Consider the following 14113-nt stretch of genomic DNA (forward strand, 5'->3'; position numbering starts at 1 on the left):
AACCTGCTTGCTTCATCCTGCTGTGTACTTATCAGCCCCTTGAAAGTTACTTGCTTTAAGCAAAGCTTCCCTATCTCAAGGGTACACTGCAACCTTGTCCAGGTCAAACTCTTCTTCAGTCAGGTTATCAGCAGACCAGCTGCCTTCCCCGACAATTCCCACTTTTTTTATTTGTGCTAAAAATATTGCATGAACAGTTTTTTGCAGGGCCCTTTGCAAGAAACTGACAAAGCAAGGCAACATCAATAACACAACCACAGCTATCAAAATAATTAGTCCCACAGTCTTGACCAAAGATATTAACCATCCACAGAGTCTGCAGCCTTTGAACATTGTTGTTAACCAAATCTAGATTATCATGCACCCATAAATGTTCTACTCCTTCTTTTAGCTGCTGTATGCTTTTATGGATTGACTTGGAGTGATCCGATAAATGCATACAACACATTCCTTCAAAATCTTTGCACCCATGTCCTTGTGCTAAAAGCAAAAAAAAATTATGGCAGCTCTATTCTACAAAGTAGCATGTCTAACACTATCTACATCATGTCTAACACTATCTACCCACTAAGTGCCAGTGATGTAGCCCTGTCCTGTCTACTCAGCCAACACCCCAAATCAGACAATTTCTTTAGCGCAGCTGAGCAGCGACTCCTGGTGCAAAAAAGGAGGATGCGATAATTTGACCTGGATTCCAAAATGTTACTTTGTCATCACAGTTCTCAGCAAATTGATGTGTATTCCTTATATGTCACAATTTTTTGTGTATCATTGTAATACTAGGTGTTAGCAAAGTAAGATGACCAAGGCTACATGGGCCGCCATTAAGCGTTGATGGCAGTCCTCCCCCGGCTCTATCCCCACATATCAAGAATATTCCAGGGGGTAGAGCAATGGGAACACCAAATGACTGAGATACGTTCGGATTGGTATAGGCACACCAAGCCGTTGCATTGCGATGAATCGGTAAAGTGGCATTTACATTCTGTCCTTTACGTTTTGTACTACTTTTTGGTACTACTATAATTAAAAAACAGGCAGGCATCCATGATTACTGATCCTAGTAGTTCCAGTTCTTGTGTTTCCTGTACCACTTGAGGGAAGTGAGCATACACCAAATCCCAATTGTCCATACAGCTTTTTGGAGAGCTGCAGAGATCCACGTTGCACAGTGGGTTCTGCATTGTGTCTACTGGCAATCCCACCAAGCACGTGGAGAATGGGTTTTCAGGGCTCACAGTAGAGAGACACAAAGTTTCCTGATGTGTCATGTTTGCCAGAGTTACCCAAACATTCTGCTTGGGTTGTGGAATTACCCATTCTTCACCCAGATGTAGGTTCCAGCACAGGCCGAACACACTGAGCAGGAACCCAGCGAGGGCCGGCATCTGCAGAGACACAAGCATAACCCCTGACCCAGGTTAATAATTCACACGGTCCACTCCATTGGCCAGTAACCAATGTACTTTGACACCCTTTTGCAAATCCTGTTTGGAAAAAAGAGAGGAAAAAATGTTGAAAAAGAGGAGGTAGAGAAGAATTATCCCCATAATGGAGAAAGTTAAGAACATAAACTGTTTTATCTAAACGAGCCTGGGGTGGTTCCCCAATCATTCCCCCTTTTTGTTTTTAAAGCTGTCACTTCAATGTGCCATGCACACGTTCAACAATTGCTTGCCCTGTTGGGGAATGGGGAATACCCGTAATATGAGCAACACCCCACAAATTGAAAGATGTTATAACTTTCTTCGAAACATATGATGGGCCATTGTCTGTTTTGATATGGTGCGGCACCCCAAGCATAGAAAAGGCCTTCTGCAAACGTCGAACTACATCTTTTCTTGTTACCCCATTATATGCTGTTGCTACCAAGGCATGAGAATAAGTATCAATAGAAACATGAACATATTTCTGTCAGTGAAATTCATCTATATGAGGAGCATCAGTTGGCCAAATTTGTAGAGCCTGCATACCTCTAGAGTTGGTACCGAAATACACCGGAGTGTGAGTTCCTTGACAATCAGGACAGTCAGCTACTATAGGGCAAGCTTCAGTATGATACAGACCAAACTGCTGTCGTAAAGCTTGAAAGCCTTGATGAAAAAATTGATGCGATAATACGGCTTGTTGCTTCATGTTAGGAATAGGACCCAGAGCCATAGCGGAAACAAGAGCATCTGCTCTAGCATTGCCTTCCATGTAAAACCCTGGTAAAGTAGTATGACTATGGACATGTGTGACAAAATAAGGTTATTCCAGAGTTCCAAAAGCACATCAAATAATAATTGATTGTCTGACTGAGTCAGGACTACTTTATCCTATCAAGTAACCAAGTTGGCTACATATGCTGAATCAGTTACAATATTCACAGGAGAAGTAAAAATAGAGGAGGCAACAGCCATGGCACATAGCTCCACTACCTGTGGGGAACCTTTTTGATGTACTACCTTGTTTTTCCAATCATGGTTTTCATACCTTACTACTGCTGCCTTACCTGGTTTTCCAGAGCCATCTGTAAAAACAGTGAGGCCTGTCACAGGTTCTGGTTGGCTTACATTTTTCTGACCAAATGGTACTTCCTGAGCAAATTTCAGTAGTGGGTGTGATGGCAGGTGATATGATATCTGTTCTTGAAAACCTGCCATGGCTGCCTGCATTGTAATTATTTGCCAGGGACCATTCAAAATACCAGTTTTGCACAGGTAAAACAACCGTAGCCAGATCACACCCTGTTAGTTCTAAACATCACTTTCTCGCTTCTATGATTATGTCAGAAATAAGCTCAAACAGTCCAGGAGCAGTTTTTTGTGGCTGGAATGACAGAAACATCCATTCTAGAATAGGTAATGGGTCATCCCATTCAGGGTTCCATTGTACTAGAGCACCAACTGGTACAGTTTTGTCGATTAGTACAAAGAACTGTACTACCTGAGACAGATCTATTTGAGAGACAAATTTCTCAGGTACAGATTGTTCTACCATATGAATTACACTTAATGCTTCCTTGTTTAGTATTCAGGATTCTGCTGGATCATTAGAATGTTTTAGTAACTGCAGTAATGGTTGCAACTGAGCCAATACTCTGTCCAAGATAGGGCCTTATCCAAATTAAGGATCCCATCGGTTCCTGTACATCATTGAGAGTTTTAATTTCAAGGTTGAATTTCACAGGTTGGGGCATAACCTGCTCGCTTGTAACTGTCATTCCCAGATATTTCCATAGTTACACCTTTTTTACCTTTTCAGGAGCAACAACCAATCCACATTGTTGTAACAACTGTCTGGCTAAATGCTCCATGCTGTTCAACTGCTCCTTGCTGTCTGCTGCTAACAGGATGTCATCCATATAATGGTACCAATAGCTAGCAGGGAACTTTTCTCTCACAGGTGACAAAGCCTGCGCTACAAACCATCGACAAATTGTTGGCGAATTTTTCATGCCTTGTGGCAAAACTTTCCAATGGTACCTTTTCAAAGGCTCTGCATGATTTAGAGAAGGCACAGAGAATGCAAATTAGTCTTTATCTTGGGATGTCAATGGGATAGTAAAGAAGCAGTCCTTCAAATCCATCACAATGATTTCCCAATCCATAGGAATCATGGCAGGTGAGGGTAGGCCCAGTTGTAGGGTTCCCATTGTGGTCATAACAGCATTTATTTCCATAGGTCATGCAAAAAACACCATTTTCCTAATTTCTTTTTCATTACAAACACTGGAGTATTCCATGGGCTGTGAGAAGGCTCGGTATGTCGAGCAGCTAGCTGTTCCATCACCAACTCCTGCAGGGCCTTTAATTTCTCTGTAGGCAAGGGCCACTGATCTACCCACACAGGGTCACTTGTTAGCCAGGTTAATGCAAGTGTGGGTTGCTCTATGACCTGCAGCACAGTGGCCCCTGTCAAAAATCCACAGTAATCTTCACTCCCCATTGTGACAAACAGTCCCTCCCCCATAGGTTTAGGGGGGCTGTCGTCACATCGGGCTTGACGGTCGCCTGTTGACCCTCAGGACTGGTGATCAGAACAGGCGTAGCTGCTACCCCTCCTTGTGTTGACCCTCCCAGTCCTACCACTCCCATTCCCGTGTTTGCAATTGGCCAGGTGGGTGGCCACGAGTACTGAGATATAATAGTGAACGTCAGCTCCCGTGTCCAAAGACCCGTAAGTTTTACTGCTGTCGGCGAGTGCCCTCTGCTGGATAGTGTACAGGCCATCTGCGGTCTTGGTGATGAGACAGTCTGTGACCAGGAGACCTGCGGGGGTCCTGTGGAGCCAAATCCTCCGTCATGTCGCTCCTGACGTTCTGTTTTGGGAACACAGCTCAAAAATGGTATAAGTTGAGCAATTCGAGTTCCTTTGGGAATGGTTACAGGTGGATAGGGAGTAGAAATCATAGCACAAATTTGCCCGGTATAATCAGCATCGATAATTCCCACGTGCACAATCAATCCATTTAAAGTACTGCTAGACCTCCCGATCAATAAGGCACTCAACCCTCGCCCTATAGGTCCTTTTGCATCTAACGGTATTTTAACGATGTCTGTCGTTGAAATGGTTACTGTGTCGGCAGTGGATACAGCCATGCCTGCTGATCCAGTGGCAGAAGGGTAGGTGACCTGGGTAGCTCTCAGGAAGGGGGTGCTGGAGGGAATTTGTGCCTTCGTGCGCCCTCTCGCGCTCTTCTTGCCGTTTCCCTGAAGAGATTGTCCGCTGACATGAAATTTGGACCGACAGTGTTTGGCAAAGTGCCCTGGTTTTCCACAGCAGCTGGAGGTTACTCCTGCGGAATTGCTGGCAGTGTTTCTTGGATTTTTTTTGTTTGGCAGGGCAATTTGCTTTAACCTGTCCCTCCTGCTCACATCCAAAGCCCTTGGGAGAAGATTTAGCCTTCATGGCCTTAGCTAGTACAGCCACTTTATGCTCCACAGTGCCAACTTTAGAGCAGGCAGCAACCATATCAGGTACAGAGGGATCTCCAGGCATAGCTTCAATAATTTTTTGGCAGTCTTCATTAGCATTATCTTTTGCCAATTGCTTACACAATATCTGCCGCAGTCCATCATCGTCTACTTGTTTTTCTAAAGTGGCAGAAATTTTTTCAACAAACTGCAAAAACGGTTCTCTGGGTCCCTGCTGGATAGCAACATATTTCTGCTTTGGGGCCGCTAACTCCATGGTTCTTTTTAAGGCATTAATTCCTATTTGTTGGGATTGTTCTAAAATAAGGGGGTGCCATGTCACCTGTAATAGAGGATTACTAAACAGTCCCTCTCCTAGTAAAGCATCTTCACCAATGCCAAGCCGTGGATGGCTCTGTGGCAGTCCCCTGTTATTATTTGCAGTGACTCGAGCCATTTGCCTCCAGGTAGACTGAAAGACCACAAGCTGTATAGGCTGAAATAACACTTGTGCAAGATGAGTAATATCATAAGGACATAACAAGTTGGTACTGATGATTCTAATTAACTGCATAACTTCAGGGGGGTTAATACCAAACTTTGCTGATTTTGTTTGTAAATCTTGCACCAACTTCCACAAGATGGGGCTGTGTTCGTCCTGTTCGTTAGTGCCAGCCACTGCCTTATAAACAGGAACTGCTCCTGGGGCACTGGTACCATTGTAAGTTTGCAGACGACATGGGGCGAGTTTTTCAACTAGATCCCAGTTTCCTACTTCGGCCGCTTGCTTTCTAACCTGCGCCCAGAACCGACTGGGATGACGAGGCTTAACAGTCACAGTAGCAGGGGGCAAAGTCCACGGGAGGGTGGATTTGCTGACACAGTCAGGGTCTCCGATCTGTAACGTTCTAATTGCATTTTTTACTGAGCCCGCTCCTCCCTCCTCCTCTTCATCCTCATCACTACTGTCCCCCAGGGAAGGCAAAGGGATCTGAGAGGGATTCACTGCTGATTCTATTTCTGTCTCTTCCTCTGTGAGGGGTGCAGTAAGTTCTATAAGGTTAGAGCTTTGTTTCATCGTCTGTAACTGCTGACTAGGCGTTTGATGTTGACTAGGTGGAGGTGGAGGAGGTGCTCGTGAATGACATTTCACAGACCCTGTAGAGGGTTTTTTGCACACTACAGAGGACAGAGCTGAACAGTCTTTAACTTGAGCAGACTGCCTCGAGCTTTCGTCCTTATCATTTGCCAAAGGAACATGCATATGAGTGACGGAAGAGGAGTGAGGTAACTGGAACTCCTCTTTTCCCACAGAGGGGGCACTGGGTACAGTAGGTTTGCCTTTATTAGCAAATTCTTCTAGCTGCTGAGCAGGGGTTTTATAATCGAACCGATAGGAATAGTCTTTTGGTGACTTCCAGGTGTTCACAACTTTAATCTGATCAGCAGGTGATGGGTAACTAGAGGATTTGTTTAGTTTCTTATTTAGATCTTTAGATGAAGTATTAGACAAATTAGACTCCGCAGGGAGCTGTAACGCTCCCATTTTCTCTGTTACAGTTTCCATGTCATGGTGTTTATCAGAGCATTTTTTCTTTGTCTCAGCAGTTGCTGCCTCTAGTTCCCTTTCCTTACTGTCCGGCTCTGCTTTCCATTCTTTTAAAGTCTCACTCAGCAGCGACCAAGTAGTAGCCAATTCTGATGCATCTTTTGACCCTTTAGAAATTGCATCCCATAATTTTTGCCCTACTTCTTGCCACGCTGTTACACTAAACGCTGTGGCAGCTGTTACTTCAAATCCTTGCATTTTACTCCAAATGAGCATTTGCCTTAGCCGGTATTCACTAGTCTTAACACCTTTACAGCTAAGTAATGCTTTCCATATGGACAGTATTGTTTCCTCTTCTTTCGTTAAATGCTGTCCCATGGCTATGGTCGCGATCCCGGTGGCTCACCTTAATAGGTGTCAAAGTTCAGGTCCAGACCAAGCAGATTTCCACTGCTCTCAGCTTCACGGGGCTCCGTCCCGCTGCAGCCGTCCTGCAGCCCACCTTTGCTAAATCGCAAATCCCGAATCACACCCTTGTCAAATCGCCATCTCGTCCTTGTTCCATGTCGTTGTTGCTCGTCAGGGTCACCAGATGTCGCTGTAGAGACGGACAAAGCGACACACACACCCCCACATGGGTGAACAAGCGGCTGGGTTTTTTATTGCTAAAAGCGTGCAGTTTTATATATTTCAGGTGCCAGAGTGTCACAATATAATTGGTCAAAAAGTTGTTTTTAACATTCTCATTGGATAACCTTTATCAGTTTCCTCCCTGCTTTCTTCATCCTGCTTTGTAGTCAGCAGCTCCTTGAAAGTTATTTGCTTTAAGCATAGCTTCCTTATCTCAAGGGTACACCAGAATCTCGTCAAGGTCAAACTCTTCTTCAATCAGGTTGTTGGCAGACAAGCTGCCTTCCCCGACAAATCCTTTTTGATGCTGCATACTTTATTATCTCTTTCTGTTCTAAATTGCTACTTTCTAATCTCTAAATCTTCTTTTGTATGAGTATTTGAAACTTTTTATTCAGCTTAATCATCAGAAAAATTGTGGTAGAATATCTGGTCCCTCCTTCCACTTGTTTAGTGTCGGTATGGAAGGACAATGCAGATAAAAAGTCACCTGGGACTTGTAACACACTGAAGACTACAGGAGGAGCATGGTTGTAGCCCTCTGTTTTTTGGTAATCCTCACAGAGTGACAGTGCAAAGATTTACCCCCTTACTGGAAATCAAGAGATATGCAAAGCTGCTGGAAATTTCACTCAGTGTTCAGATGACATCGCTACAGCCCCTGGACAAAAGCAGGAAAGAGAAACAACATTCGCATAGATTTGGGTTTAATTTAAAAATTCAGACTTCAAGCTTACTTTTGATTCATGGTGGCGCAACTGTCTCACAACTGCTGTATAATTTCTCTGTTTACTACAGTATATTTACTTGAGGCTTCTGTGAGAGAGTAAAAACCCCTGGGTCCACTCAAACCCCATGAACTGAGCCAAGTGCCAGCTGGGGGTTACTCTCAGCTGCCAAACACGGCCCAGTCAGCAGCCTGGGGGGAACGTACAGGCCTGCTGCAATCCCCCAGCTATAGATCTCTCAGTGCCGAAAGACTTCCAGCTGAGAAGAACTCTGAGAAAGGTTTGGCTGAAATCCAGTGGCTTAAAAGCAGCATGTCACAACACCAAGCATGTCTGTGGTACGGAGAAGAGATGGGTAACAAAACTTTACAAAAATAATTACAACGTATCAGTCTTCATAAAGCCCTTTGACTTTCAGGAAAACTGTGGATGTTATTTTATCATGGGTAGAAAATGAGAGGTTGTTCCATGAGGCAACAGGAAACCCATAATTGCTTCTACACCATAATATGTGACTCAACAGTAATGCATAAGTGACAACCCATGACAGTTCATCACCCTCATGGTCCCAAAGCCAGCTCTGAGCTCACTTACAGATTGCTTCAAAAGCAAAACTAGCACAAAAATTCCTGGTCCTCCCTTTTCCATTCTTGGTTGTTTCTCACCACTTACCCTCTAGGTTCACAACTGTAGCAGCACTGTACTAGGTGCTGAGCACAAAATCACTGAAGTGATACAAATTGCAGGATCAGTATTGCTGAAAGATTATGTTTTATTCACATTATTTCAGTGAGTTGGCTTATAGTACAGCTTTGTATACTTGTTTCTGTGCACAAGTGAAGTGGTAGCAGCAATCCATGGCCAGAGGCAGCAGTTGCCTTGGAAGACAACACAGTGTGTAACTACATCCTAAGAGCCGTATTCTTCATCTCTTTAGCCACAGCCATGCAAAAGAGCAGGACCAGGAGGCTCTGGCTATTCTGACATGAATCATCAGTGAATACTAATGAATACAGATTTCAAAAAAAAAAAAAATAAAATTAAGCTGCTTACCACTGTGTTGGAATGGCAATGTCTCTCAACACATACTGTGAGAAAGAGTTTTGCACTCTCTGGTATTGGATGATGATTTCCAATGGACAACCTGTGCAATGCTGAAGGTTAAATACCATCTGGATTAAGTCTTTCCTCTCTGAGGCATGCCTTGGAGCAACTAACAAGTCAGCAACTCAGCCCATCTGCAGATCATTAGTGGTACTGTGACAAAGGAAACACGTGAGCAAGGAAGCAGGGTAGTGTGCAGAGTTCACAGGCAGGTGTAGATGTCTAGGGAACAAGTTGAGTTCTGGAGCGCACCTGAAAAGCCTCAGACCACCAACGTTTTTAGCAAGGCTTGGCTATGAACCTTCTGTGCAGTTCTCTGATAACCTAAGGGTCAGGTGCAGCAACAGAGGAGAGACGCTGAACTTTCATGAAGAATGCAAAAAAATTGATTAATCCTTCTGTTTTGAAACGGTATATGTTGTGGTTTGAATCACTACACTCCCTGATAAAGAGTCCCTCCCTATCTTTCCTGTAGCCCCCTTTAAGTACTGGAAGTTCATTTTTGGGCCCCTCACTACAAAAAGGACATTAAATTACTTGAGCATGTCCAAAGAAGGGCAACATAGCTGGTGCAGTGTCTGGAGGGCAGGTCTTGCGGGGAGCGGCTTGAGGGAACTGGGGTGTTTATTCTGGAGAAGAGGAGGCTGAGGGGAGACCTCATCGCCCTCTACAGCTACCTGAAAGGAGGTTGCAGAGAGATGGAGATGAGTCTCTCTAACAAAGTATCAAGTGATAGGACAAGAGGTAATGGCCTCCAGTTGCGCCAGAGAAGGTTTAGACTACATATTAGGAAGCATTTCCTTACAGAATGGGTTGTGAGGGATTGGAATGGGCTGCCCCAAGGAAGTGGTGGAGTCCCCATCCCTGGAGGTGTTGAAGGGTAGAGTAGACATAGCGCTGAGGGATATGGTGTAGTTGGGAACTGTCAGTGTTAGGTTAATGGTTGAATTAGATGATCTTTGAGGTCTTTTCCAACCTTGATGATTCTGTGATTCATGCCACCATGGAGTAGCAAAGCATTTTAAACACTGTGGTAAAATAATTCTGACTCTACCACCACCAGCATTGTGGCTAATGCATTGCTGACTGTTACTTAGGTTGAATCAGGAAGCATCCTACAATGCCATCCAATTTGGTGATATTTTTAGAAATGTACTTTTGATTCTACTGAGCTGTCTACTCAGTGGCAGTAATCTCACAAATTCAGTTGAAAATAAAATTGCATTAATACTGTACTTTGCAAGTCAAAGATAAAATTATACAAGACATCACAGAAAATTGAGCTGGGGGATTCACAGAAAAAAGCCACTGAGAACAAGTAATTTCTATTACTGTTATCTTGTTCTACTCTCACATTTTGTAACTTTCCTGGTTCAAATGTGGCTGACACGTTAGATATGAGATACTTTAACAGTCTAATAGAGATATAGTGTTCTATCACAGCACTCCAGCCCCTTTCATTATAGAAAGGCAACTAATCTATGGCATATTCTGTCTTTAAACAGCCATCAACAACAAGTTGGTGAAAAAAAAAAAAAAAAAGAATATCTGAATTTAATTTTTTTGCTTCTTTTCTCAAAACTATACTTGCTCACAGTTTTCAGATTCAAAGTACTAAACAAACAGATAACTTACCAGCTAAATCAGATTTATTTCCCCGGACAGGAGTTAAAACAATTACCATGAAGCAACAAAACAAAACAACAAGAGGCCACAAAAGCAGAAAGGAGACAAGGCCTACTGTAACTAGGGACTGGATAGCCATTAAAGCAATACTCCAGAACATTACAAAAACTAGGTGTCATGCTATTAAAAATTGCAAAAGAAAAAAATTATCCTTTAAATTGTAGATATCAGCCTCTCCACACACTTACACATGGTGATAACTCTTCATGCAAAGAGCAAGGTGACAGATTCAATGTACTCCAGGCTGGCAGTATGGACACAATAAAAAATACATAGCACATCAATCAATGAGTTTCAGAAAAAAGATTTGCAACACAGAACATGAAATATGTATTCTGGGGATTAAACTAGTTAATTAAATGGAATCTGGTTTAGCAGTTTTACAAAACAGATTTCTATCCATTTCTCCCATTGTCATGCCCAGAATCACACCAGAACAGTAACTCTACAGCTTTGTGCTCCCATCTTCAGCACTTACTAGGATATACATATGTGACAACAATTCAGTGCGCTTGGAAAAAACATGTGTACAGAGATTTAACCCACAGGCTATGGCACCAAGTCCCAAATGGCATCTCTGACCATCTCAAACATAACATTTCTCTTTTTAGAAATATGAAGAAATATGTTTCTTCTTCTTTAAATACGGAAAAATATTCAAAGATGCCTTCTTGATCAAAACCTAAAAAATGTAAATTCCAATAACAATCAGCCCTCCAACTCTCCACATAAATAAATATATGGGCATACTTACGCACAGGAGTGCTTTTTTCCTATGTCTTCTACTTTCTCCCTCGGATGCTTCAGATTCTAAATCCTCTCCCCTGCTCCTCTCAACTAGGCAGTTATCAGCAACCTTGCTGGGTTACCTGCTGTTGTAGGTCAGCTAAGAGACACTAATAAGTTTAACAAAAAATTAACTTAGGAAAGCACAGCAAGAAAAGGGAAAAGTAGTGCAGAACTGTAATCTTTGATGCTTTCACTGACATTTCACTCTGCAAACGGGACGAGCTACTCACAGATCATCACACATCCATACTACCTGCTTATCAACAGAATAAAAAAAATGTACTTTCTTACATCAAACTAGGGTTACACTACTTGATCTACTTAAATTCAACAAGTAAACTTGAGATATATCAGTTCTATGCCTGAATGGGATATACTAGGGAAGCATTGCCTTTCATTAAACTTTTTTTTTTTTTAATAGTGGTGCAAGAATGAACATTCATTAGCTCTCCCATGACTGTCTTCTAATTTGGTATGTGTAAGCCATGACAGATGAGTGAATTAACGTCTTACTCTTCTATGTGCTAATTAAACAGCCAGTTCTCTTCTTGTAGCGCACTGCTTTTCCCACTATCCTACACATGATTTTGAGAAGAGGACTCGTAATTATCTTCCTCTCTTACCTATCTGTAATTTATGTCGCAACACCTTTGTAACCAAATTTAGCAGTTCCAATTTGATTTTTTTATTATTATTATTATACCTCAAAGTTATTATAGGAATCAGCATGAAAGGGACAGAAAAAGAAATCTGGGGCGATTTGGTTTTGTTCCCCCTGCAAAATAAAACCTAATTGGAGTGGAGAAATTACCAAAATGAATATTTTCTTAATATAGGTTAATTTATCTGTATTCATTTTTATCATCCTATAGCTAAGAAAAATGAAACATTCCCAAACTGAAGAGCCAGAGTTTCAGCTTATAGTGTTTCACAGAATTTTAGAAAATCCTTTTTCAAAACTGTTTTTTCACAGAGCTCTTTAACAGAGTGATGGTACCATAATAAAGAAGTAAACTTGTATTGTTAGAACAGATTATCATCAGCACTCCACATTTGCAATAAAAAGTTTCATTAAAAGGAGAAAGAATTCCACTGCAATTTAAGAATGTATATTTATCTAAAAGATCATCTCATTAAATGGTGGTAATCTTTGGTTTATGAATTACTGAGATCATTAAGAAGCATCCAAGTCTTGAAATCGTGTTGCATTCCACACAGTTCTTAAAGGCCTTCCTATTCCAAGAACTTGACTAGAATAGTTACTACAAGACAGCTATTCTTGACCAGCATTCTGTGTGCAGATGTTAATTATAGACTATTTTTATTATTCTAAAAAGGAGTCTCTATAGAAAGCTCTCCAAGAATAACTGTTAAACTGAGCATCTCAAACAAATTCTTCCCCGTTGGGCTCTGTGTGCTCTTTAATGAAAATATTTTTACTACATTTAACTTAAAAAGATTAAAAATAAGGATAGCAGTCTTGTGCACTTCTAACGAAGTACTTAACAGTATTTTTAAGAACACCATTGTTCAGCAAAGTACATACAGAATAAGTATATGTATTAAATGAACTATATGCATTACAATCACTTTTCCAGTAATTCTGTAAATGCATTCAGAATGCCCACATTTAATTGCTGTTTTCTGGAGTTGTATAAAGCAAGCAGAGAAACTGTGATCTAGTTGTTGCTGAAATAAAAGAGGGGAATAAAAGAAACTGTGAAAACACCATGAAACCATACCAGAAAAAGTCAGAGAAATGTTGGGGAGGCAACCCTGTACACTGGATATTTGCTCCACTCACAAAAGAAGCAAAACAGTGAACAGGAAAAAAAAAGGAACTTTATTCTGACCTCATGCTTATCTAAACCCTATGCATTTAAGTGGATTTGCTGTGGTGTAAGAGTCATGTTAATGAAATCCAAATTAAACCCTATATGTAAGTCTATGTATTGGGGCAATTAGAACCAAATGTTTACTGTACTGGAAAGGCTCTGTACAAGCCCATCTCATCGACTAATGGGATACCTTTGCCTTGCAATTAAGTTCTTCATTCCCCTCATTGATTCATTGTCATTACATCAGCTTTAGTAGTCACCCCACGAGCTAACCCTTAATTTAATTCCATAGTGCTGTTTCTTAACGTTCTCCACCTCTGTACCTTTTCCACCAGGCTCCTCCTATATATTTAAATTTTATATCAACACAGTGTTTCTGTCACCATGTGGCTTTAAATAGTAAAGCAGTCCTACTGAAATCAGTGAAACTTTGTGTATGCTTAAAGTTATGATGTGCTGGGCCACATGAAATAAAGAACTTCCCTGTTGCCTAGGCAGTAGCTTTGATTTTATTAAAAGCATCTGTCACCATTATACTGTAAGATATACTGGACATATATATATGTGTATATATTTTGCAGAAATATTTCTTGCATTCTATATACATTTTTGCATGTGAAAAATAAGCTAGGAAGATTCTGATATGAAGAGCATCATGGCATCCTACTTCTTTGGTCTCCATTAAAACAGCTGCTAGAGATTTTATTTATAAATAATCTTTCCTCATTTTGCTCCAGTCTAACACAGTATTGCCAACATTGCTGTTCCGATTATCAAAGAAATGCTTATGATACTTTTTCTTGTTATAGAACCGTATTACATCTGCGGCAATGTATTTTTAAGATGTCATTAGAAACTACTCAGGCGCACTATTAACTGTCACGATGAGTA

Source organism: Athene noctua, chromosome 1 (genome assembly GCF_965140245.1).
Source record: "Athene noctua chromosome 1, bAthNoc1.hap1.1, whole genome shotgun sequence".
NCBI lineage: Eukaryota > Metazoa > Chordata > Aves > Strigiformes > Strigidae > Athene > Athene noctua.